At 45.0% G+C, this 24,120-nt stretch overlaps 1 protein-coding gene across 1 annotated transcript in view; it reads right to left on the bottom strand.

The window, feature by feature from the left end:
* Nucleotides 1-24,120, bottom strand: part of LOC144472508 (uncharacterized) — a 339,391-nt gene that overhangs the window by 250,547 nt on the left and 64,724 nt on the right. The window contains exon 3 of the mRNA XM_078185668.1: nt 9,640-9,718. The gene's annotated coding sequence lies outside the window, so the exon portion shown is untranslated. The remainder of the gene's footprint in view (nt 1-9,639; nt 9,719-24,120) is intronic.

Here is a 24,120-nt window from a genome sequence, read left to right as displayed (position 1 = left end):
AATCCTTTCGTAATACATTCAAATTATCTCATTTCTTTTTTAATCTCGATTACGTCTTCACAATGGTAAAATACTGCAGAAAAATGCCCGCCCATCGACGGATGTAACGACTCGCCTAATGGCGGGGGGGGGGGGGGGGGGGGGGGAGAGAGCAAAGTTTCCCCGTTTCACTTGCTTAACATCCATCCAACAAGCCAAACCCAAAGCTAGCAATCTCTTGACCGAAGTCCTTCACCGTCGAATCCTCGAGTTTTACATAAATATACATTCGGCCGGGCACGGAACCAGGGGGGATGGAGGCTAACCTGAGAACCTCTGAGATCCTTCCTCTTAGGTCCTCCATCCTCGCTTCGATGAGAAGAGGATGTCCGGGGAACCGGGCGACCATTGTCTTAATTGAGAGAGGTTAATTCGAGACGGACTAGTTCTGAGAGTTATAGACGTTCGGCCGTGTTTAGCCGAGACTTAGGGCTCTTCTCGGTGAGCTATAGCCGCCTGGAGACCGGCACCCTTCGTCTGACAGCATTTTTATCCCCATTGATCGCCGCGCGCATTGATAACCTGGGTCTTGGATGTAGTTAAGTTTGGTTTACGACTTTAGTTTTATGTCCTGGCAAATCCTAGGAGGTTCTAACGACTGCCAGCAGATCCTAGTAGATTCCAATATATTGCAAAAGGTCCTAGAAGGTCCAGGAAGGTTATAGTAGACAAGAATTTGACTTAATAGCTTCGTACAGGAGTTAGCAGGGACTTAGTAGACCCAAGCAGGTTCCAATAGGTCCTAGAAGGTGACACCAAGTTTTAGTAGGTTTTAGTAACTTCTAGTAGTTCCAAGCAGGTTCTAGTAGATCTCAGTATGTTCTAACAGGTTCTGACAGGTTTATGAAGATTCTAATGGGTCCTAGCAGTTCCTAGAAAATCCAAGCAGGTTCCAACGAGTCCTAGTAGATTCCAATATATTCCAGAAGGTTCTGCCAGGTCCTGATAGATATCAGTAGATTGTAGTGAGTTTAAATAGATTACAGTAGGTCCCAGAAGTTTATAGTAGATTCTTGTAAATTCTAATACAGTCTGCTAAGTACAAATAGATCTTAGTTGGTTCCACTAGGTTCCAGCCAGGTCTACACTATGCTTGGATTGAAAAAAGGGTGTACCACTATAACGAAGCATAAATTTCTCTGTTCAGCCAGGCAGGATGATCTAGGAGCCTCGAAAGGACTTCTCCGGGGATCCTGAGGGCTGCGCCGAATTCCAGAAGAATGATTAAAGCCGGGGGATCTTCGGTTCTTTCTTGGCGAGCGTTCTTTGGCCCGTCTATTGCTTCTACAGCGAAATTTCCTACGTGCTTGATCACGTCGCAGATATTATTGCGTCGTTATCATTTTTTCCCTATTTTGCCCCTTTAGACCCTTTGAAGTGACTGGGGGACACAGAATGTCAGCAATGTTCGATGGAACGGGGGCCGCTAAGTGCGTACGTCACTGGATACCTTACAGGGCTGGCTTCCGGGAAGGCCGGGGACCTTGCTGAACAAATTCATTAAAATTCTTGGACTCCTTTGACTGGGCCGGATTCGACCGGACTGGAAAAATCAATCTTGCGTCTCCGGGCAAGTCAGCCAGGTAGCTAGCCGAGGGTCTCCTTCGCAGACGCTGGCCGCTCGCCGGCTTCCACCGACACGGTATGCTCGGTCACGTCTCGGAGACATACTGTCATGATTCCTGTTTCCTCCACGATTCTTCATCGCGCAACGAGAGTCACTCTCATCAACGACGAGCCCTCGAATCGGGACGCGCCTCGGTGGCCACGCAGCTCTGTTCCACCCAACCCACGGTCCTCGCTCGGCGACGGCTTTCGGCGGGTACATTATGCAATGAGGGTACTCGTCGAGCCAAGGGTGCTTCCGCCGGTAAGACGCGCGAGAGGGTGTCTAAGGTCGACCCGCCCCGGACTCGAAAACATTTCTTGCTCGCCGAGTAACGGTCTGTTAAAAGTTAGATTAGTCTAAGTAGCCTTAAAGCTCTAATGACTAAATGACAAAGAGAAAAACGGGCAGCCGAGCACCGGCGGCCTGGAGACGCGGCTGGCTGCAGACGAGACGAATGAGGCTAAGTAGTTCTTTACTATGATTTGGGTCAGCGACCCGTCCGCAGCGTTTTGTCACTGCGCTCGGGTGTTCGCTAATATTTTCCCCGCAGAAACACTGCGGACGGAATATTTGATGGGCTCGGCCTGCCTCCGTAATTGCCGTCCGCGACGAATACTCCGAGATCCCGCGAACTCCGTGTCCCTTAGAAACTTTGCCGAACCTTTACAAACAGTACCTACGGGTATACCTTCTCCCGATACGTTCCAGTTTTCGGACGACTCTTCGGAAAAATTCGAATCTTTAGATTACGTTCAACGTTTTCGATGTTAAAAATTACGGTAGCAATCGTTGATCTTCGATTGACCTAAATAGGTCTGGTAGAAGCAATGACCTTGTTCTCAGGCATAATAGCCATCAGCCCCAGCTACTTCTCTCCTGTGTAAACAGTGTTGCTGGCTCCTCCCCCATTGTAGATTGCTGCCCCTTATTGCTCCCTAAAGGAGTGAGACCGGCACCCAAAGGACTCCGCAGCGTCTCAGAGTCCGCGACATGTAAATCCGGCGTTGCCAAATTTCCTTCGCCCGGTCGTGCTCGAGAACCCAAAGGCGGCGCTTTGATAAGACATCGGCCAAATTGCGGGAGCTCGGTTGATCAAGGACGATCACAAATCCGGGTCGCCACGATCGCCAGGAGTCCCTCGATGTCCTGGCTTAATGGCCGGTAATAAATGGAAAAAGCCGTGGGTATCCATCATACTTATCCCGCGGTTCGAAAAAGGTGTGCCGTTAAGAACGGCTGACGGTCTGTCGCGAATAACGGTAACGACGCGTGGTTGATTCATAAGTAGAGAAGAAACCGGGAATGAAAACAGAGCCGGTGGAACGGTGAGGGAGGGGGAGTGGGGGTGGTGGAGACAGGCGAGGAACACGTCCGTGGAAGCTGCCGCCGGAAAACGGAGTCACGAGTGGAGAGAAGGACCGTAAAAAATTTTCCCTGAATCATCCCGGTGCCGGAGTTTCGCAACAACTCTCGTTACGATGTCACCCCTGCCCTAAACCCCGGGCATCGTCTGCGTGAGCCAGCAGACGTTCGCGTTGTTATTGCGCCGCGAGAGTAAAAATAACGCGGTGTATCTCTGCCGGCCGACAAGCTGCGGAACGACGGCCAGCGCCGTTCAATGCCTCTCTCCGGCACGGAGGGTCAATTTAGGGAAATTTTAGGGTCGATTCGAGGCCCCGATAACAGAATTTAATTGCGCACTTGCGGCGGATGCTGCGCGACAACTAAGGGCTGCCGGAACACGTAGCCACGTACGCCAAGTTCGAAGGCACTCATTTTTATAGAGGTCGTCCCGTTTGTTTCACCATGGAGCATCCTCCGTGGTGCTAGGATAAGATGAAGCTAGGTTTTTGTTTCAGGAGAGTGCATAGTTAGGTCTTGAATAAGTTTGACTAGGGTCCGGACTATGCCCAATTAAGGTCCAGGCTAAGTCTGCATAAGGACTAGGTTGTCTGGCGAAGGTTCAAGCTAAGTTTGACTAAGGTACAGTTAATCCCGACTGAAGTCTAGACTAAGTCTGAGATTTCAACCTAGTCTGAACATTGTTCAGTTTAAGATTGAGAGAGATATAGGATCTGGTATAGTTCGAGTCAAAGACTGGCTATTAAGAAACTAAGAGCAAACTAGTAAAGGCAAAGTATTAACTAAGTCCAAACTAACTATAAACCAAGCTCAAGCTAACTATAAACTAAATCCAGACAGACTACAAAGAAAGTCTAGGCTAACTATGAATTAAGTCCAGCTCAGCTAAGAACTAACTCCAGGCGAACTATAGACCAAGCTCAGACTAACTGTGAACAAAGTCTAGGCTAACTATAAACTATACAAGGTAATGGTAAATAAAAGGTATACAAGGTATACAAGGTAGGCTATAAGGTAATTGTAAATTAAATCCAGCCTAAGCGCGACCAAAGACCACGTGAGACGTGACTACAGACTTGAACGCGAAATCGAATTTGGTGAAAGACCACAGAAAGAGAATAATCGTTTGCGAACGGTAAAAATAGAAAAGGGCGGGGTGCTTCTAATTGAAAGTCGATACCGAATCGCAGCGTAAACTTCGATTTCCATATTCGAAGGGCACTCCGCGCGGAGTTTAAAGCGGCAATTTAAATTATTTCGCATAAGCCGTTGCTACGTTCATGGGGAATTTGTCATGAGCTGGCGCAGCGAATTCGATGTAATCAAGATACACAATTCCATTTCAATAAATAGATCACACGATAATGTTGTCGTGTAAACGAGCGGGAATACAGAGCCGGTATGCGTCACGGGAGCGTGCGATGTGCATTATACACGATGCGCCGAGGGTTGACGAGTGATAAAAGCGACTTTGATAGAAATTCTGTCAGCGGGAATCAAGTTTCGTTTCCACGTGAATGAACTCGGGATTCCTCGCCGCTTTCGAGAGGCCTTCCGACAACACTCACCGCAGGTTCAATAAAAATCATTACTTAAACCCAGAGTTAATACTATTCTTCCTCTTTTTATTATTATTACCAATATTACTGTTATCATAGTTATTACGCTCAGAATTATTCTTTATTCTTCGTACGTTTGTCTATATATTAATTCCAATAATTACACGTTCGAGTGATTTCTTATTAAAATAATTCTTAATTTAATTTTATATATAATTTTTAATTTAATTTTCAATACAATTATTTATTTAATTTTATAAATCATTCTTAATTTAATTCTTTATATAATTGTTTATTTAATTCTATATATAATTCTTAATTTCATTCTTTATATAATTCTTTATATAATTCTATATAGAATTCTGAATTTAATTCTTCATTTAATTCTTCGCTTATTCAGATAAATTCGTATCTAGACCAATTTTTATTCGATTGAATATTTATTCGACCGTGTCGAATATAATTTCATTCAAATAAATTTGTATCTAAATAAATATTCATACAAGCGTATATTTATCCGACGGTCGCGAATAAAATTGTAATCCGTGCAGTCTTCGTCTTTTATTTATCATCCGAACACAATTCTCCCGAACTCTGCTTGATCCAATAAAATCAAACCAGCTGTGCAGTGCTCGATCAATAATAGAAACAAACTACCACCGTGCAAAGTATCGACCCTTTGGTCTTGCTAGAAACTATAGATACACGGTGAATCAAACATTCAGTTCTCCGTAAACAATTACTATTTAATCACGCGCCGAAAATTTGGCGAAAATTCTGAGACACAGCCGCTGTTCCCGTTAAGTGTCGATGATTTTTTTTGAAATTTCTTTAGGTTAAAGTTCCGGCGAGTACGGCGACGGAGTTTTACGAGACAGCAGGAACGGCCCCTCGCGCAGCGAGGACAATTCCCTATCTCCGATAGCTAATTCTTTTCCCAGAGTATTGCTCTCTGATAAACGTTTACCGCGGGGAGAACATAATTATCTCGGCCCTCCGCCCCGCTCCAACCCCCGCCGGCGTTACCAAAGCCCGCGAAAGAAAGGAAGTTAACGTAGCTTCCAGTGAATCGTCTAAATGAATGGATTCCCGGGGCAAGCCAACGCTCGCGAATTAAAATAATTCTCCAAATTAAAATCTTTATTACGCGGATCTCAAACGCGACCCCGCGCAGACAGCCGCGCGCGCGCGCGGCCGGCCGGTTCCGCTGAAATTATTTCAAAATTAGAGATAAAAGTGATTTAGACAGAGAGGGTTAATTATCCGTGGCCCGTAAAATGGAAACCGTTCTGAATTCATCGCCGCTTTATTTACTTCCTCCAAAGAAACACAGACTCGCACACGCCTACGGGTTCTTCATCGTGCTCCTCCGATCCTCCCCCGCCGCTCTTTCCACCCTCCCTCACCGCCCCCCGCCTTGCTCTCCGCGCGCCGCGTTTACGCGGGACGAGAAAGAATATAATTTCAGAACCGGCCTTGGATGGGAGACTGATTAAACGGCCGTTAAAGGGAAATGAATTTTAAACACGATTTCTGCACGTCCAAAGGAACGCGTGCGAGCTCATTTCATGGACACGTGCAATTCCCAGGTGCGTACGACGAACTCCGTTGCAGCACTTCGGGCCGTCGATCGATTATACACGCGGTGTTGGGTAAATGTTATTCAGAATAACGAATAAAATAATGACGAATATGTTTAACCGTTTGTTTTTCGCGATGAACGTTTGCGCGCGCGAATTAAATTTAATTTATACGGCGGTTAAAATTCTCGGTCGAAAGGACAACGTGTGTACATTCAAGGATACAGGTAAACACATGTATAGTCGATTTAAAAGTCATTAATCATGTTATACTCTTTTTTTCGAGTATGGAAATACGTTCGTTAAAATTTCAAATCACCGGTTCGATTTTATAATTTTCGTTGACCAGGTTTTCGAGAAATAATGGATGATATTATAAGGAACAAGAGTTCAGCGAATGAATAACAAGTAACTGAAATAACAAGTGACTCGTACGGTAAATTAGCGAATAATAATTAATCGTTTTCACTGGTTAGTTTCGGGGGAGGAATTAAATGTGGAAATTAGTAATTAATTCGACATTTTCTTTTCGAATTCGGATCGACGCGTTCGTTAATTTTTACAAGCACGGATCGGTATAGTCGGTGAGAAAAGAATTGGCGGGGGGTTTTCCGATGCAGCTGCAATCACAGCTGAAAAAACGAACTGATGGTTAATTACCATTAGCAGAAGCGTTCAGTCATCTAGCACACGATCAGGATCAAGTTACACGGTCGCACAACTCACATAATTGCTATCACCAGGTTTGCTGCATTGTTAAACGCGTGCGCATAGACAGTTAACGAGTACCCTAATTATTGGTATCCGAACTGACGTACTGTACGTCTAGCACGGTACGCAACAGTGTTACGGTATCCAGCCCGTAAACACGCATTCCACATTCACGCGGTGTCATAAGGTACCGCCATTTTCCAGAAACAAGCCGGAACAGACGCGAATGCGTCTAGTTTATGGTGCTCGCGCCATCGCGGAAAGAGGACTCGAATAAAACGTGTGTCTTTCTAAAAAAAATGAAGCTCTTCTTGCGTGGAAATATTTTTACGTGCTGTTGAATATATTATACAACTATGGGAAACGTTTTGCGGAACTACGTTCAACCATTTTGATATTAAAAATTGCTAAAATCGCGTTTGTCTTTCTAACTCGTAAAAGAGAGTCCGCGTCGAAATTGCGAATTTTATTTAAAAAAATGCGTATTTTCGTCTCGACATACTTTTGCGGTTTTTTGAAATTAGTGTTTAAGTGTAGTAACAGTGCTGCGATCTTTCGGTGATAATAATTATTAAAAAAATAGTAAAGCTAAGAGTGTCTTTTCAAACGCATAGAAATGGTAATATTTATTGAAAAAGTAAAGCTTTCCATGTGAAATTGTTTTTATAGATTCTTTAAGCTATTATTCAAGTATAGTAAAATTATTGAGAAGTTATTTTCAACCATTTCGGTAAGAAAAATTATTAACAACCGCTAATGTGACAAGCGTCTTCCCAAACCCTTGAAAGTGGACCTACATAAGAACATTGACACCGTTTGGAAAAATAAAGTTTTCCGCATGAAATATTTTTTACCTGCTCTTCAAACCATTACCCAAGTTCAATGAAATTATTAAAAAATTATGTTCAACCGTTTCGCTAACAAAAATGCTTAAAAATCGCTAACGCGACAAGTGTCTTTCCAAACCCAGGAAAGAGTACCCACAGAAAAATCCCCATACTTTCCGAAAGAACAAATCCTCCTGCCAGAAAATTTTTTCACGCCACCCACGGTACGCGACAGGATCACAGAAAAAGTTTCGCGATGTTCCACGAGGCGGTACCGCGAGCAAAAATTCGTAAAGAAGCGGGTATTCCAGAAGGTGAACAGCCGCGAGTTGGAAAGTCAACAGAGGGCTTTGGAAAGGGCGCGGGCCATAAGCAAATTAAAACCGGGTAGGATCATCATCGGGTACGTATGGAACGAGTGTAGACAGTGGCCGGTTTCAAAGCCGGCAAAGAAGACAGGCTGATTAAACGTCGGTCGAAGAGGAAATGAATTTTAAACGCGATTCTCATAACCGCGGTGTGGACGCGGGAACGCGAACGGGTAGCCGGAAATGATCGCGGTGCCGCGCCCCCCGTGGAACCTCGAAAACCGGCGCGGTCGCGGCCGGTTTTGCGCGACGGTATCAGTTCGAGCGTGGTCGTAGGGTTCTTCGGTGAAATTGATTTAGAGGAGCCGCGATTAAACAGCGCGGCGGTCGAAAACTCGCAACAAAAGTCAACGGGTGGCGCGGCCGTTTTATTAACACGATATCTCGACAGATATGAGTTTGAAAGCTATTATATAAGCTCGGGAATGCGCGCGAGCGCGCCATCCTCTCCTTCTCTCCCTCTCTCTTTTTCTTTCCCTCCTTCTCTCTTTGGCGCGCGCGCGCGCGCGCACCACCCCGGCGTTCTGCTGAAGTTTTAACCATTGTTTCGCTCGTTACGAGGTTTCAGCAGTTGCTCTCACGAAGTTCACTCCCCTCCTCGAAAGCCCGTCCTCCTCCTCCACCTCCTCCCCCTCCCTCCCACCGCGCGCGCCCACCGCCCCTGGTCGACCGTGGAAAAGTTGAAACAATTCCGCGCTGCAGCTAGATAAAACCGCAAAAAACGGACGAAAATTGGCCGGAAAAATAAATGCCGGGTCCGCGGGTGCGTCGAGCCGGCACGTTTCACTGATCGCCAGGGCGAACTATTAATCGTTACGCCCTCGGAAGCCGCCCCTGCGCCCAAAGCACACCGAATATTCTCACGCCTTGATGCCACCTGCGACGAGCCTATTGTTTCCTGCAGCCTGCTGTACGACCACGGACCAAACGCAGCTCCGTTTCGCGATTTTTAGATGCGACAAGTCCGGGAGAGAGCGGACGGTGTAGGTAGAAGGTTGGAGAAATTGATGGGACACTTAGGATATTATTAATATAGCAACTTGATATAGTATGTACAAATATATGATGTAATTCATAATATTATTTCCAATTTAAATTAAAACACGTGCCTTTTATGTTATGTAGTATACTAATTGAAAACGCGAATTTAATTGGAAATAAAGGTACGTCAGCTCTCCTATTTCTAATTTATGATATGTGATATGTAATAATATATAATATTCGATAATATAGGATATATAATAAGATATCATATTCAATAATATTTAATATGTAATAATACATAATATATAATGATATATAGTATTAATATATTATTAATATATATTATAATATGAAGGAGAACCTTTTTATTTTGAAATATCATTTTCACCAATTCTGCAGGAAGTAACGGCAAACGTTTCATTTAAACCAAAACAGCGCAATTTTGCTTCGGACTCGTTCGAACAAGAAAACTTCGGAGAAACAAAAAACTCTCGAGTGTTTTGGAAAAAGTGGCCCAACTCTCCCAGACTTGTCCGAAAGATCATTTTCAGCTTGAAGAAGTTTTTGAGAAGCAGGGAAGAAAAGTATAGTCTCACTCACCACTTGTAGCACTGCACTAGAATACTGTCTATCCTCCCCCTCCAGGAATCACCGCATTGTATACACAAGGTGGCAAATTCTGCAACAAATAACCGACGCATTTCCATTGACATTTGTTTCAAATTTTATAAAGATTTTTAGAATTGTTATAACATGGGAACCTTTCAATATTTTTAACTGTTCAATGCTTTATTAAAAAGAACAGACCTGCTGATTGCAACGAGAAATAATCAATAATGTATGAAAAATTGTATAGATAACATAAATGATTTTATATAAATGATAGATGAGATAAATGACTTGCATTAGAGAAATTATTTTTCGTAATTAATCGACAAGGTTTATTCTTTTTAATACAGTGAATTATTAAGCGGGTTTTCTTTTACAGCAATTGTTTTTGTGAAACGTTAGACGGATTTTCTTTTACTGTAATTGCTTCTGTAAAATATTGAACGGTTTTTCTTTTAGAACAACTGCTGCGGCTCATGGCGGAGCTCAGTAAAATGTCGGCAACCGCTAGAAACGTTCATTCGGATATTTGATGACCGCTACGCGAAAATCGAATACGAATCGTATTTCCCGCGTTTCGGGCCGGAAGGAACCCCGGCACTAGTCGTCGCACAAGTTGCAATGTGTACGGTCAGCGCTCGGACGTGTATCTATGTTTAAGCACTTTCAATTTCCGTTAAGGGACCATGGGAATAAATATGCCTGCCAGCAGTTCGCAAAATGGCAAGTTATGCTGATCCCGAATACATGGCTCCCAGCAGAGCCTGATTGCACAATTATTTTCAACGATTTGTGTCGATGCCGCGCGGAAATGTCGACTTTGAACCGTCCGTAAATAAACTGCAGTTGCTCGCGCTATGAATTATCAGCGACCAGCGCACGCTTTCGACAACTTCTGCGCTCGGAGCGAAGGATCTTCCAAAAATTGTCGCTCGCGAGAAAGTGAATCCCTTCGGATGAAACTTTTTCCATGCATTCTTGAAGGCGCCCTCCGACTAGGAAAAAAGTTTAACGGGTCCAGGTTTAAAATTCCGAAAAATCGCCTCCCGAACAGCACGACACATCGACAGAAAATTGGAACGGACTAACGATCTAATTATTTTGTCGCCGTCAATGCAACGGCCTAGACTAAACAAATTACAATTCTGAGGAATTGTTGCGAGTCGGTGAGCATTGTTTGCAGCGGACTTTGCGGCATCGTCGCGGAACAGCGGGTACAGCTGTCTGAATCGAATAGGGTATCGGGCGAAACAGGAGGATCGCGCGGTATATATACATATGTGTATAGTCCCGCAGCAAATCCTAGCTCGAGGATACGATATTCTCGGGAAGACGAAAAGATTTCGTGGACAACCGTGCACGAGCGAGCCCGGGACCGACACATGTGTGCCCGTGAGAAACTGTGCATTCGGGGAACGGAAACCAGCCGAGTTGATTCTTGGGTGTAATATCTCCGAGTCTGGTCGGCAAACAAACTTGGCCGTGCTTTTTCGCGCGGGATTGTCGAACGCCCCCTCCAGCAGTTACTTTCTCCTTTATGCTCGAGATATTTGATCGGTTCCCGTGTTCAGGAAACGCTCGAATTAATTTTCGAGGAGCGCCGGAATTTACGGCGCGGGCCGCGCTACGCGGAACACAAATATTTTTATGAAATATTACGACTCGGTTAGTTTCGCGACACGCGCGGTGATTTATTGAAAAATCGAAGCAAATGAAAGCACGGTCCGCCTCCCTCTGCATGTCGAAACAAACTACACGTAAAGGGGAGCAACGCCGAGAGAGAGGGCAGAGAGAAAGCGAGAGAGAGAGAGAGAGAGAGAGAGAGAAGGAGAGCGAGAGAGAGAGAATTCTTCGCTCGGAATTGAACACACAAGCAGCGCAAATACGGTTATGTTATTTAGGGCGCGCCGTTTGCATGAAAGTCTCATACCGTGGAATTATTGTTTGACTATCGTTCGCGTGGAGCGGCAGATAAAACTACGCGTAATGTCCGTCCGTAAAAGATTCACGGAGCGAACACGATCGGTCCCAAGGAGCCCGTAGAGCCGGAGAAACCGCCCTCGCAGGAGGCGATCTTTTAAACGCAGAACGCACCGGCGGAACGAGTGTAAAACAAACCATCCCGTAAAATGGGCGCCCGAAGATGTTGCGCCGATCGGATAAAAGCGGCGGCCTCCTGCCTCTGAATATTTCACTCAACAAATCGCGAACCGTTTCCGTTCTACTGAATCGGAATCGATAACGCACCGCCGCATTGTCAAGCTTATACGACGCCGACAGAAATACTAACGGAACGATGCTCGGTCGGCAGATGATACCTAACGGAACGGTGCCTGCCACGATGATACCTAACAGGATGGTGGCTAGCTCGATGATACTTCACAGAATGATGCGCGCCGTTCTGTTAGCTTGTAAAGCGATCCGTGTCGCATTGTTACGCAGCGCGACGTGCCGTTCATTGGTATTATCAATGAAAGAATGGTGTTTGACGATGTGACAATCAACGGGCACGACGTCTGACGGAATAAGGAATGATAGAACAATGTCTGTCATAATTATTCGCTAGAGAATGATGTTTAACATAAGGGGGATTAAGAGGGTAGTGCTCCGCGGAACGGTGCTTAACCCATTTGCATCGCAAGTTCGTACGCGCGCGGATTTTAGCGATGCAGACCAGTTTTCCACTTTTTCGAATAATGTAAATGGGTTAACAGAATGTTGATTAATAGGATAATGTGTGTCACAGTGTGACTTGATAAAATGGTAGATAATACTGTTGTATCTCATAGAACGATGCTTAACAGAATAATGCGCGCTGTTATTTTGCAAAGGTACCTGTTTCGTATTGTTATAAAGAGGAACGATGTTCACTGAAAGTTTTGGTGTCTGTAAATACGATAATAAACAGATGTCTGACGGAATAAGGATTAATAAGACAATGTCTGTCACAATTATCCACGAGAGAATTATACAAAAGAGGGATTAAAGTTAAGAATAATGAATATCATACCGTGACAATTGTTCTCGATCGAATGATTCTTAATCCCTTGCACTACGACTCCTTTTACACTGCGTTGATTAGCACTTATTTGTCCTGATTATTTTTAATAATAGGACCAGACAATTTTTGTTTCTTTTATATTGTCTTTATGTACTTTTATCTCTAGACTTTAAAAATGAATAATGTTCATATTAAATCATAGTAAATCATAGTAAATCTTGCATGAAATCTGTATCACGAGTCTGAATCGTTATTATAGTGCAAGGGGTTAACAAAATAGTGTACATTACAATGTGACATAATATTAGGTTGGTGCATATGAAATGTCGGATGTTTAAGTAAATATATAAAACTGTACATCTTTTTTCAAAAGCTGTTGATTCAATTAAAATATGCCCCGTTTCAACGAGATTTCAATACAGAAATATCTGTCTTAAACAAATTCTGAGCTTTAGAATTAATAAACTCTGAAATGGAATATTTCAGACTGCCTTCATTTATATAGTATGTAGCCCGTAAAAACTCGGGCAGATTTTGAGCAGCTTTAGGACAGCGTTGCCAATTTCTTTCGCGAGCAACGTCTCTCAAGTATTCGCGGGACTTTTCACTAGTAACTACACGCTGTTCGGCTGGAGAAAGTGACTGCGACCTATCATAAATAATGTCGGGATTAAGAGAAATAGAATGAACACTAGCATGAAAAACGTAAACACTTGACTTTTTCTTCTCTGACGTCAGCTCTCCGATAAGACGTTGCCAGTAGCTTCGCCCTCGGCGCGTGGCTGTTCCATTACCCACCGCGAAGCATGTCGAACAGCTCTGCCTTGCATGATTCAAAATTGAGACTATTTACAACCATAATCACGCGCTTGCATTTTACCGCATTTTCGTAACTTCCCCACTACCTCTCGGACGTTAGAGACTATTAACCCTTTGCGCTCGAAGCCACTTCCACTGGAAATCGGAAATAAATCTTCTGGCCTATAGTATTTCTATCTTATGCGATAAAGTGCATTTTATTAGGTTGGTGCATATGAATACTATATGCTATTTAGCCCGTAAAAACTGTCCTAAATGTTTAAAATAGCGAAAGTCGGTGTTGGCGAAAGATCTATATTTTATAAAATTTTATATTTTACTTCATTTAATTTCGCAATTAGTTTGTACGACATATGCGTCGTTTCTACGGGCTAAACCGTAATGTAAATGAAGACAGTCTGAAAAATTTCATACCACAGTTTATCGATACGAAAGATCAGAATTTCTTGATGACAAACATCTATGAATTACAATCGCGTTGAGAAAAGTGTATTGAAACGTATGGGGCACATTTTGATTAAATCAATGGCTTTTGAAAAAAAGATATGCATTTTTCTATACTCACTTAAAAATCCGATATTTCATATGCACCAACCTAATAGAATGTTACGAAATAAAATTGTGGCTAATGGAACGATGGTTTATAGAATGATGCTTGCCAGGAGAATGTATATGAATATGTGGCAATATGTTAGACAGTACAGTAACCTAACGATGTGATATTAAAACAGAATGACCATTAACAGACCAACGCATACGACGACGCGGCTAAACAGAGGGCGATATAGTAGAACGCTGCGTAACGAAACGGTGGTTAACAGAATCACAATGATCGATAAGAGAACGGCTCTCCGCGCAGCGGCTTAGTAAATATCCATATTGCCTCGTAGACACATCGGATCCCGACAGCGGCACAGCGTATTCCGGATGTATTAGTGGGCGGTAGGTAGCATCCGCGCAGACGGGGCGTATTGAATAACATTCAGGTTGATCGGGCTGGGGGCGATGGCGGCGGCTACAAAGAATTACGAATGTATATTCACCGGGTAGCCTGATCCTCGGGAACCGTCTGTCCACATCGGGATCGGTTCTTGAGATGGCGAGTGCTTTCAAGGACGATTTCATGCGACGACGATTTAAGATCTCCGGCCCTTCCACGAGTAGCCGATTCCGCGCTCCTCTTTTTGCGCACACGGACGCGAACACCCATAGACATTCGGGATTACCGCGAACAGAGGCAGAGAGAGGCTCGAGTGAAATAGCAGTGAGAGCGGGCCAGAGTTTTTCTCGATGACCGAGCATCGACCACGACTTTCCTCCCCATTTCGCCCGGGTCCCTTCTCCCGCCACCTCCCGACCGACCTCCTCCTCATCCTCCTTCTCCTCCTCCTTCTCCTCCTTCTTCCATCCACCCCGTACCCCTCTGTCCGTCGAACCATCCGGCAGACTACGGTGGCTCGGTTACCAACGTTACAAGCCTCCAGACTTGAGGGAGCAACCTCTTCTGCCTGCTCCTCCGGCGTTCCCCTATTTCCACCCTTTTTCCTACCACGCGGCACCGGTGCCGGTGTGCCGGTCTGCCGGTACCGGGGCTCCTTTCGCGAGATATATAGGCGGCCACTAAACTTCTGTCCTTGCCATCAATTTCGCCGTCCGAGGATCGCGCGCGCACGCTACCGCCAGACCCACGATTCCAGCCGCGCTCCGCCGGCCTCGTTTGCCAAACGCCTCCAGGCCTCGATCTTTTTGCCGCCGAGGTTACGGTCCGCGCGCCATCTTTCGCGTTTAAAGGATTGTCCCCTGCGACGGTCATCCCTCAGACACGGCTCCTGGGAACCACTACCCGAGTGCCATGCCGAACTCGGGATAAAGTCGATTCCACGCCGGACCTTGTTCGGCCGATCCTCCGATCGGAGGGTTAAGTTCGTTCCTGGTCGATGGCGAACGCGCGGATCGTGACCTTTTTGGGAGCAACTGGATGAAGATGGAGCAAAGATGTTGGTAATTATTTTCTTGTAAGAAGAAGACAGTTATAGATAGTCCAGAAATGTTGACGATGATCTATATACTACTTGTAAGAGTAATTTAGCTCTGGATAGGCGAGGATGTTGATGATGATTTTCTAAGATTAAATTGGCTTAAGATAGACCACAGATGTTGATGGCGGCTTTAATTAAACTAGCTCCAGATAGACAAAGATGTTGATAATTTTCGTCTAAGATTAAGCTAGCTTAAGGTGGCCCATAGATGTTGTTGACAACTTTAATTAATCTAGCTATAGTTAGGCAAAGATCTTGATGATGATCTTATTCTAAGATTAAGCCAGCTAAAGATAGACCAACGATGGTGGTGTCGATTTTCTGGTATTAAGAACCTAGCTTTAGATATAAAAAGATGACGATGATGACCTCCTTATAGCATTATCCTAGCTCTAGATAGATCAAAGGTGACAATGATGACCTGCTTGGAGGACTGTCCTAGCTCTAGATAGACTAAAGATATTGATGATAACCTCTTATTAAAAAGAACGTAGCTCTAGATAGACCAAAGTTGTAAATAACGACCATTCCTAAGGGTATTCTGTCTCAAAAAAGAAAAAAGATAAAGATGGCCATCAGTTTTGAACTTTCTAACTCATCCAGGTCAGCTTACATGAATTATTCAAATCCATCTATCAATGACCAATCCGATATTTTGTTGGTAACTACAATAAAAAAAGATTTCGTGTCCTGAATCTTTTGAATAAACAACAGATTCCATTTCCAATTATCTAATCATCGAGTTTCACAAAATTATTAAGTAATCACTGTCCGAAATATGAAACTGTATGAACAATGTTCGGGGTATTTTACACAGGTACACGGGACTATTTTTGGTCGACGCTGACAGGGTTAACCTACATGCAGCATTCAAGGAAACGTTTTAATTGTTATTCCAGATCGAGGTTGGGCGGCTATTTTTGTTAAAAAAAAAAAAAAGGGAATAGCAAACGCTGATTAATCTGTATTTCACGGGTGCATCGAATTTCCTCTGTTTACAGAGCGCAGACAATACGTATTCATTACCAGCCGGCCGTGTGTGGCGGAACGCATTAATACATTTTACGTAGAATTCTTATGGGAAATCGAGCTGTATGGTCAGCAGGAAAATTAGCGATGACTTGTTTGCAACGAAAATAAACCCCGGCGAGCGTGCCGGTGGATGTTTCACACCGGCGTGACACACAAAACACATGTGTAAAATATACCGCGGTACTTAATGAGGCAAAATATTTGTTTAACATAAAACAAATTCGGTTCATTCGATACGCACACACGCGCGCGCGCGAACCCGTACACGTATATTCCGAGCCTTGATTCATCGGCGAATGTAAAATGTGTCGTTTTGCTCGTGTACCAGTGCTTTTATACCATCCTTTGTACATGATCCTGACGCACCTACGGTAATATAAATAACAACGTTCTACGGTAACATGAATAACGAACAAATCATTTTCGGTCGCGAGAAATTCCTTTCTATTTCTATAGCGAGTTATAAAATCGTACATAAACGTTGACGCAGGCAATTAACCGTGATAAATGTCATGTCGAAATGAAGACGTCGCGAAAGTTCCACTCTGGTACCGACACACGCGAACGCCCGTCACAGACTAACCATATTTTTGGAGCACCTGGAAGGTTACGAGCAATTAACCTTCCCAGTAGGAGGAAGGGAAAGGGATCAACGCGATCCCAGGTATTCAGACCTGTAGGCTCATTGTGCTGTCCATCCACGGCTACCTGCATCGTCTAGCATGTGAACCACACAAGGAATGCTGGTCATCTCATGCTTGCAGCTGCCGAAGTTATACACGGCCCTTACACAAAAGCTGGTAAAATTTGAAGCGACAACAATTCAGTCAAATAGAAATAACAATGCCCTCGTTGAAGCTAACTAGACGTGAGCAAAGTTACCTGAATCTAGTCGAAGCTAGGTAGAAGTAGTCTAAGTTAACTGATCCTAATCCATGTTAGTTAAGCGAAACGTAAGTTAGCTAGACCTAGTAAAAACTAAGATGGATGTATTATAGTATCAGTTAGCTAGATTTAGACTAAACTAAGCGAGATGTAACATCATTCAGCTAGATCTAGCCTACATTCAGTGAAATATATTTTAAATTAGCTGCCACTATCCTAACCTAAGCTATACGTAGCTCAAGTTAACTAGACCTAATTTAAGCTAAGTTAGACGTATTCTAAAATAAGCTAGACGTAATCTAAGATACTTAGACTTGGCCTAGACTGAACCAAATATAACTTGAGTTGGTTAGACCTAGACTAAAGTATGCTAGACCAAGACTAGACTAAGCTAGTCGTAGTGTAAGACATCTAGACTTAGCTTAAACTTTACTAGCCCAAGACTAAATTAAGCTAGACATAGTCTACGATACTTAGACCTGGCCTAAACAAAACTATACATAAGCTAAGTTAGTTAGAGCTAGATTCAATTAAGTTAGACCAAGACTAAGCTCAACTAGTTTAAGATACCTAAACATAGCCTAAACTAGGCGTAACCTAAGATAGTTAGACCTAGGCTAAACTAAGCAAGACGTACGTTAAACAAGGAAAACGTAGCTTACGTTAACTAGAGCTACCCTAATGAAGCTATACCGAACGCAATTGCCTCTAAAGGCAATCTGGATCGAAAAAGGGCTGCAGACAGTTCCGGCGATTGTCTCGAATCCTCGGCCAGGTGGATCAGCTTCGAAATGAATTAAAGGGTAACTTTCCCATCCCCATAAAACCGACCCCTTTACAGCGTCACGTTTCACGGGGCCGGCAGCAGCACGCTCTATCTCGACTTATCGTCGAGGACCTTTTATCTTCTTCGACATAACGTAACGCGGACGTTACGACTCTTTCCGTCGTCCTTTGGCGGACATTTCCAAGATAAACCAGACGCTGGAGACCGTCGCGCCGAGGCGGAGGATGTACCTCCACCTCCGCCAAGGGTACGTGTCGACGTACATGACGCCTAGGGTGGCCGTGTACCGGGCCTGGACCGTGGAAGAAGGATTTACGAGCACATGGAACCTAAGGAGATCCGGAACGGACCGCGCCAAGGAATATTTGCTGTTAGACCCACACTATCTACTCCCGTGCAGGCACAGACGACCCTAATGCATCGACCAACTTACTACCTTACCACCTTTCAACTTACTACACACAACGCGCTACCTGACCAGTTTTGCAAAGGTGAACGATGCACCCTTTTTCGGGACAAGTAGATACGGCACGCCAGAGAAAGAGACGAAACAAGTGGTCAAACGTAATTTTTTTATTTCGAAAAGCGCTTCGCCCAAAAATTCCGAAAAAATTCTCACACGTGTAGAACAGTTCCAGCTACTTCCCAGATTTTTGTCCGAACCCTGCCAAGGACGATTTGCGAGAAATCGAGCAGAAACCGGTAATCCGATTTTTCACTGAAACTACCCCCTCGATCGTGCCGGAGGGCTGAGACCTCCCACGAATTAGCCTCCCCGAACATGCTATCGAGTGACGCATCGGCGGTTTAATTCGGTTCAAGGACAATCCGGCTATCGAGCCCGGCCGATGAGCCCGACCTCCTCGGTCGTGAAGGAGCCGGAGGTCAGCGTCCGGGAAAAAAGAGAGCGCCGCCGATTAGCACAAATAAAATAAACGCGGGACTCGCGAACGCGAGTACGTCGGATGAAATAAAAATCGCCGGCTCGCTGCCAATTATCGATTCACCTGGTTCGCCGACACGGCGCGGCGATGACGCGAGGCCGTCCAAGGTGGGTTTCGGCGCAACGTTGCCAGTGAGAAGTCGACGACGGAGGCGGTGGCGGCGGGCACGGGGTGGCGGGGTTGTGTGCCGGGGAGAAAAAAAGAGGGAAAAACGTAAAAAGGAAAACACTCGGAAAGCGGGCGTATGAAAATTCAATAGCTCCGATTCGAGTGGAGACACCCTGTTCAAGCCTGGGGAAAGTTGGCTGGAGAGGTGTCGAAGCGTGAGCACCGGCAGCTTGTCGACTCGTAGAGCAGCGGTGGATGAAGATCGATCGAGAGACGGCGGAGGAACCACCGGGGTGCGGGCAGAGGCTGGTGAGGAGGAGGAGGAGGAGGAGGAGGGGGGGGAGGGTGGGGACCGGTTTGGATGCGAAGAAGCAGAAAGGGGCGGGGTGGCGGGGCGGTAGATGTTAGAGGTGGTAGAGTACCCGCGTCTTAATAGCGGTCGTGGCGTCCTGGCATAGAAAAGGGGATGACGTTCCGGACTGGGGTAGAATCCAGCCAGCCCCGGTCACGCCAATATTACTTACCGCCCCGAGAGAACGATAACTTAATTGATGCAGCGAACGACGTTAGTACTCGGCGACGTCACGCCAAGTGATTGTGAATTATCATCGCGATATTTATTTACGATCGCCGGATTTCCACCCTCTCCGTCGAGAACTTCATCCACGACAGGCTCCGCGCCTCGGTCGACATCTGCTGCGTTTCAGAAAGCTAGTAGGATATAGGATACCTGTCTCGTAAACTATAAAATATCTCCGTTATTCGCACTCGCGTAAAAAAATGATCTATACAAAATTTGTTGGCCATGAAGACGACGAAACCATGGAGCGAGTGTTTCTCAGCTGTATCTCTTCGTTACTTTTTAATACAATATTATATGTATAGCAGTAAGCCTACGCATTGACAGAATACGAAGCATTTAAAAATTACCTAAAAGATCCTGTCGGTGTAATCGATAAAAAAAAAATACCCGACTACATTGGCCATTGTGAAAAAAATATCTTCTGGTGCACGGTTCCGCAATAGGATGACGGGTAAAAACAAGCAAACCGGATAAACATATTTTTTGTGGCTGTGACTGATTGATAGTGGAATTAATATGGGAGCGGACGTCGGTCGGTCGGGATTGAATTCGAGTCGAAATAACGCGTGCCTGTCACGTTGATCGCTGATCGGTTTTTAAGCGGCTCGGTCCCCGGCGAAAGAGTTACCGAAAACTTGGCCGTGCGTTAATTAATGACCGGGCTGATGCATTTGCAGCCACCGAAATGCGTATTAATCGCGACGCTGACGCCTGAGCCGCGCGATGTGACCATTTACGATCATTATCGATTTCTATACATAGAACGCGGCGGCGACCGCGCTCGTGCGAGCCCGATGCCATGATTTTAAAGGATTTCCGTGTCTGCGACGCCGCTCGAACGGTTCGATGGAAGATTAGCATTATTCACCGAAACACGCTGCCAACGCTGGCTCGCTGGCTGGCTTCATAATTTCGAGTTTCCACTTCGCGGAAGACGCATAGTCGTCGAGAGAGTTCGCGCGATTCATTCGAACACGAATAATGCTGTCTTGCGGGCCAACTATAAATTATCAGTATTGTCGAACCAGAAGTATTCATCTTCCGTCGCGCGCGTACCCGGATTTTTCATCCAGCCATCGCATCCTGTACACGCTAATTCCTGCGAAACCTTTCCATTTTTTCGAATCAAATTGTCGCGAGACGGAGATAATGTTCGCCGGTTAGCTGCTGCAGTCTCTTTGAAAAGTGCGCGAGTTTAAATACGACGATTTTTTAAAATATATAATTTAATAATGGATATCAAAGTAGGTGCTTCTTTTAATCAGTTACTTCGTTTTCACGAGTATAATCGTCATTAAAGTACTGGAACATAAAAATGCTCTCAATTATATATAGAAAAATAGGGGATTGGTTTTATATTTCTAAAATGTATAATAAGTAATTAAACAAGAACAAGTCCTCGATCCATCATGTGTGCGTTGGCTCTAACCCTTTAGGTCTTGTTTGGCTTTAATATAGACCAAAACTAGTATAACTTTAACACAACATGGTGTACGAGGTACCTTGATAACGGATAAACGAGAACTTATCATAAAATATCAACAGCATAAAGTTTCCCATAATTTTCCCTTATCCCAGAGTATTTCAAATTTAATTTAAAAATAAAAGCCATCCCTCTTTCTCATCTCCGTGAAACGTCCCACGATTTTGACGGCGAAGGTCGTCGCTTTTCCCCGTAGCGCGGCGATTAACGCGAACGGCGACACCGATCTCCCGCCGCCGTAGGTTTTCGTCGCGACGGCATGTGCGTACGCGTGCATAATTTCGCCGGTTCAGTCGCCGGGACGAAAACGTCATTTGACACTAATACAGCAGCCCCGACGTGGCATCGACTCTTGACGAAATTATGGCGTGTGCGGAGGGCGCCGCTGGTTAAGGGAGACCTGTCACGAATCATTTCATCGCGTCACCTTGCGCCCCGTGTTATTGTTCCCTCGTTGCTGTTTCGCCGGCGCTGTATTAACTCGAACGAACTATTCCTCCCGACCCATTTGAATTCCTAATTCACCCGAGAAAATATTCGATTCGTCCCCCTCCACCCCCACGCGCGCGCGCGCGCGGCTCCGTCGGAGATTAGCTACCATCAGCATTAGCTGCGCGAATTAACGCGCATTCAATTGCGACTGCGTTGCTATTGGACAGTCGAGCTTCCCGCCTTAATAACTGGGTTCAAGCAATACGCCATCTGCCGATGTTATATAATAATATGTATGTTGCAGCCTATGTTTTTTGTATTTCTTCTCACTATGGGGACAGTATAGTACTTAACAAAAGTGTAAGAGGATCGCACTTCCCCAGAGAATTTTTAAATTCTCTGCGGACGTGGAAATAAATATTGAAACGTCGAGGTTCTCCTTGTTTTATTAACTCATGTACTTTATATTTTATATTCTCAAGATAATAAATAATATTTTGATCAGGAAGATTTTGTTTTAAGTTGCTCGCAACTCAGCTATGCATTGTCGAAAAATGGAAGGGGGTTGTTCCAGGGTTAAAGTGTGCTAAAGAGCTTTTTCTAACCTTCTGACACACAACATCCCAACGATTGCAAATTCAAATTCAAAATGTTATTAATCTAAATCCTCAAAAATATCGTTTCTTTCAATTTCGAGCTCAAAATAACAGTGTCTCCATCGCGATGCGCACTTTAAACACTTTTAATCTCTAAAATATCCGCACTTTGAATCCATAAAAACATCCCATGCAAAATCGACAAATTTTGGTCCCCTCACTAAAACTCTAACAATATTCTAAGTTCAGGCTAAGTCTAAACATAGACAACAAAGTTCTTCCCCGAATCCAGAGGCTGCGTCAAGGTCCACAAAGCATCAGCACCGGGCCACAAGGTCCAGCTCATAATCCCGGCCGCAAAGAAGCCTGAAAATTGAAGACAGGTTTCGCTGGCAGCGCGAGCGCATCGTGCCCGGTTTTCCTCGGTTGTATGAGAGAGGAGAAGCGTCAACCGCGATCCAACTCGAACTCGGTACCGAATGGAAAGGGAGAAAGTTGAATGCAATTGCACTGATACTGTCGCTGGCTCGTTGCTCAGCACCGTGGCCCGGAGATCGCGGTGAAGGGGAAGAAGAAGGAGAGAGGGAGAGAGAGAGAGAGAGAGAGAGTTGGAGGACGAGGTGAGCAGGAGGAGGAAGTGAACAGGAGGATGAGGTAGAGAGGAGGAGGAGGAGGAGGAGGTGGTGGAGGAGGAAGAGGTGGAGTTAGGATGAGTGGCGAGTGAGTTTCGTGGCGAAGGAGACGCACGGAAGGGAGGCTCAGGGGGTTGATGAACAGTTTGCTTGGCGACGCACGTTGTGGCTGTCGGCTGTCGGGGCCACGCTGCCGCAACATAGAAGAGGAAGAGATAAATTGGGGGTGGAAGAGACTCGAGGCGGAGAAAGGGAAAGTGGGAGAGGAGGGTGGGCTCCGGCGGAGGGAATAAGTGGCGCAAAGACAGATACGCCCGGCTAAGAGAAACACGGAACGGAGCGACGAAGACGCAGGCTCTAAAAGGTTGTCGCAAAATTTATGGATGTGGGCTGATTCGTTGGAATATTTACGAGCGTATCCCCCCCAGGGAGGCTCCGCGCCGGCTAGAAGAAAAGTTTCCTCGAACTGTGTTTAATTGGTACTCGTGTCGCAAATAATTATCCCCCGGCGCCGCGCGAGAAACCGGCGGACAAACGAGCCGTGCACGGCCGTTCATCGTGATTGGCCGAAGGCGGGCTACGCACGACACCGGCCGCGGACGCCGTAGTTAATAAAAATTACACCGCGCCCGCTGGCCTACATTATTCATGACTTAGGGACGCGCCGTGAATACGCGCCGCTGATTATGAGGGGAAATATTTTGATTATAACGCGATTAATGTTTCTTATCGATTGATTCGGCCGCGGAGACCGCCACCGGGACGCGCCGCAAAAATGCCGCGCGATAAACGCTCGCAAGAAGATTACGCGCGCCGCAACCTTCACGGTGGGTTGAAATATTTATTAGCAGCCTTATAGCGAACGTGGGAGTATCGTTAGTTGCTTTTATTAGCAAAGTACGGTTTTAGATCAACTTTTACCTTCGTCAATTTAAGCGAGGGATTCTCAATCGATTTATAATTTATAGACGACGTATCCTTTGAACAATGTAGCTAGATTTGTATAATTTATAAGTATATTTATAATTTCTCTATCATTTAGATAATTTGTAAATTTATCTGTAATTTTCCACGAGTTCACATATAGTCATACGAATTTCTTTACACAATATTTACTAATAAAAGAAGCTT

This window comes from Augochlora pura, chromosome 7 (genome assembly GCF_028453695.1).
Source record: "Augochlora pura isolate Apur16 chromosome 7, APUR_v2.2.1, whole genome shotgun sequence".
NCBI classification, from domain to species: domain Eukaryota; kingdom Metazoa; phylum Arthropoda; class Insecta; order Hymenoptera; family Halictidae; genus Augochlora; species Augochlora pura.
The sequence above is the reverse complement of the archived record's forward strand: the minus strand, read 5'-3'. Positions and strand labels throughout refer to the sequence as shown.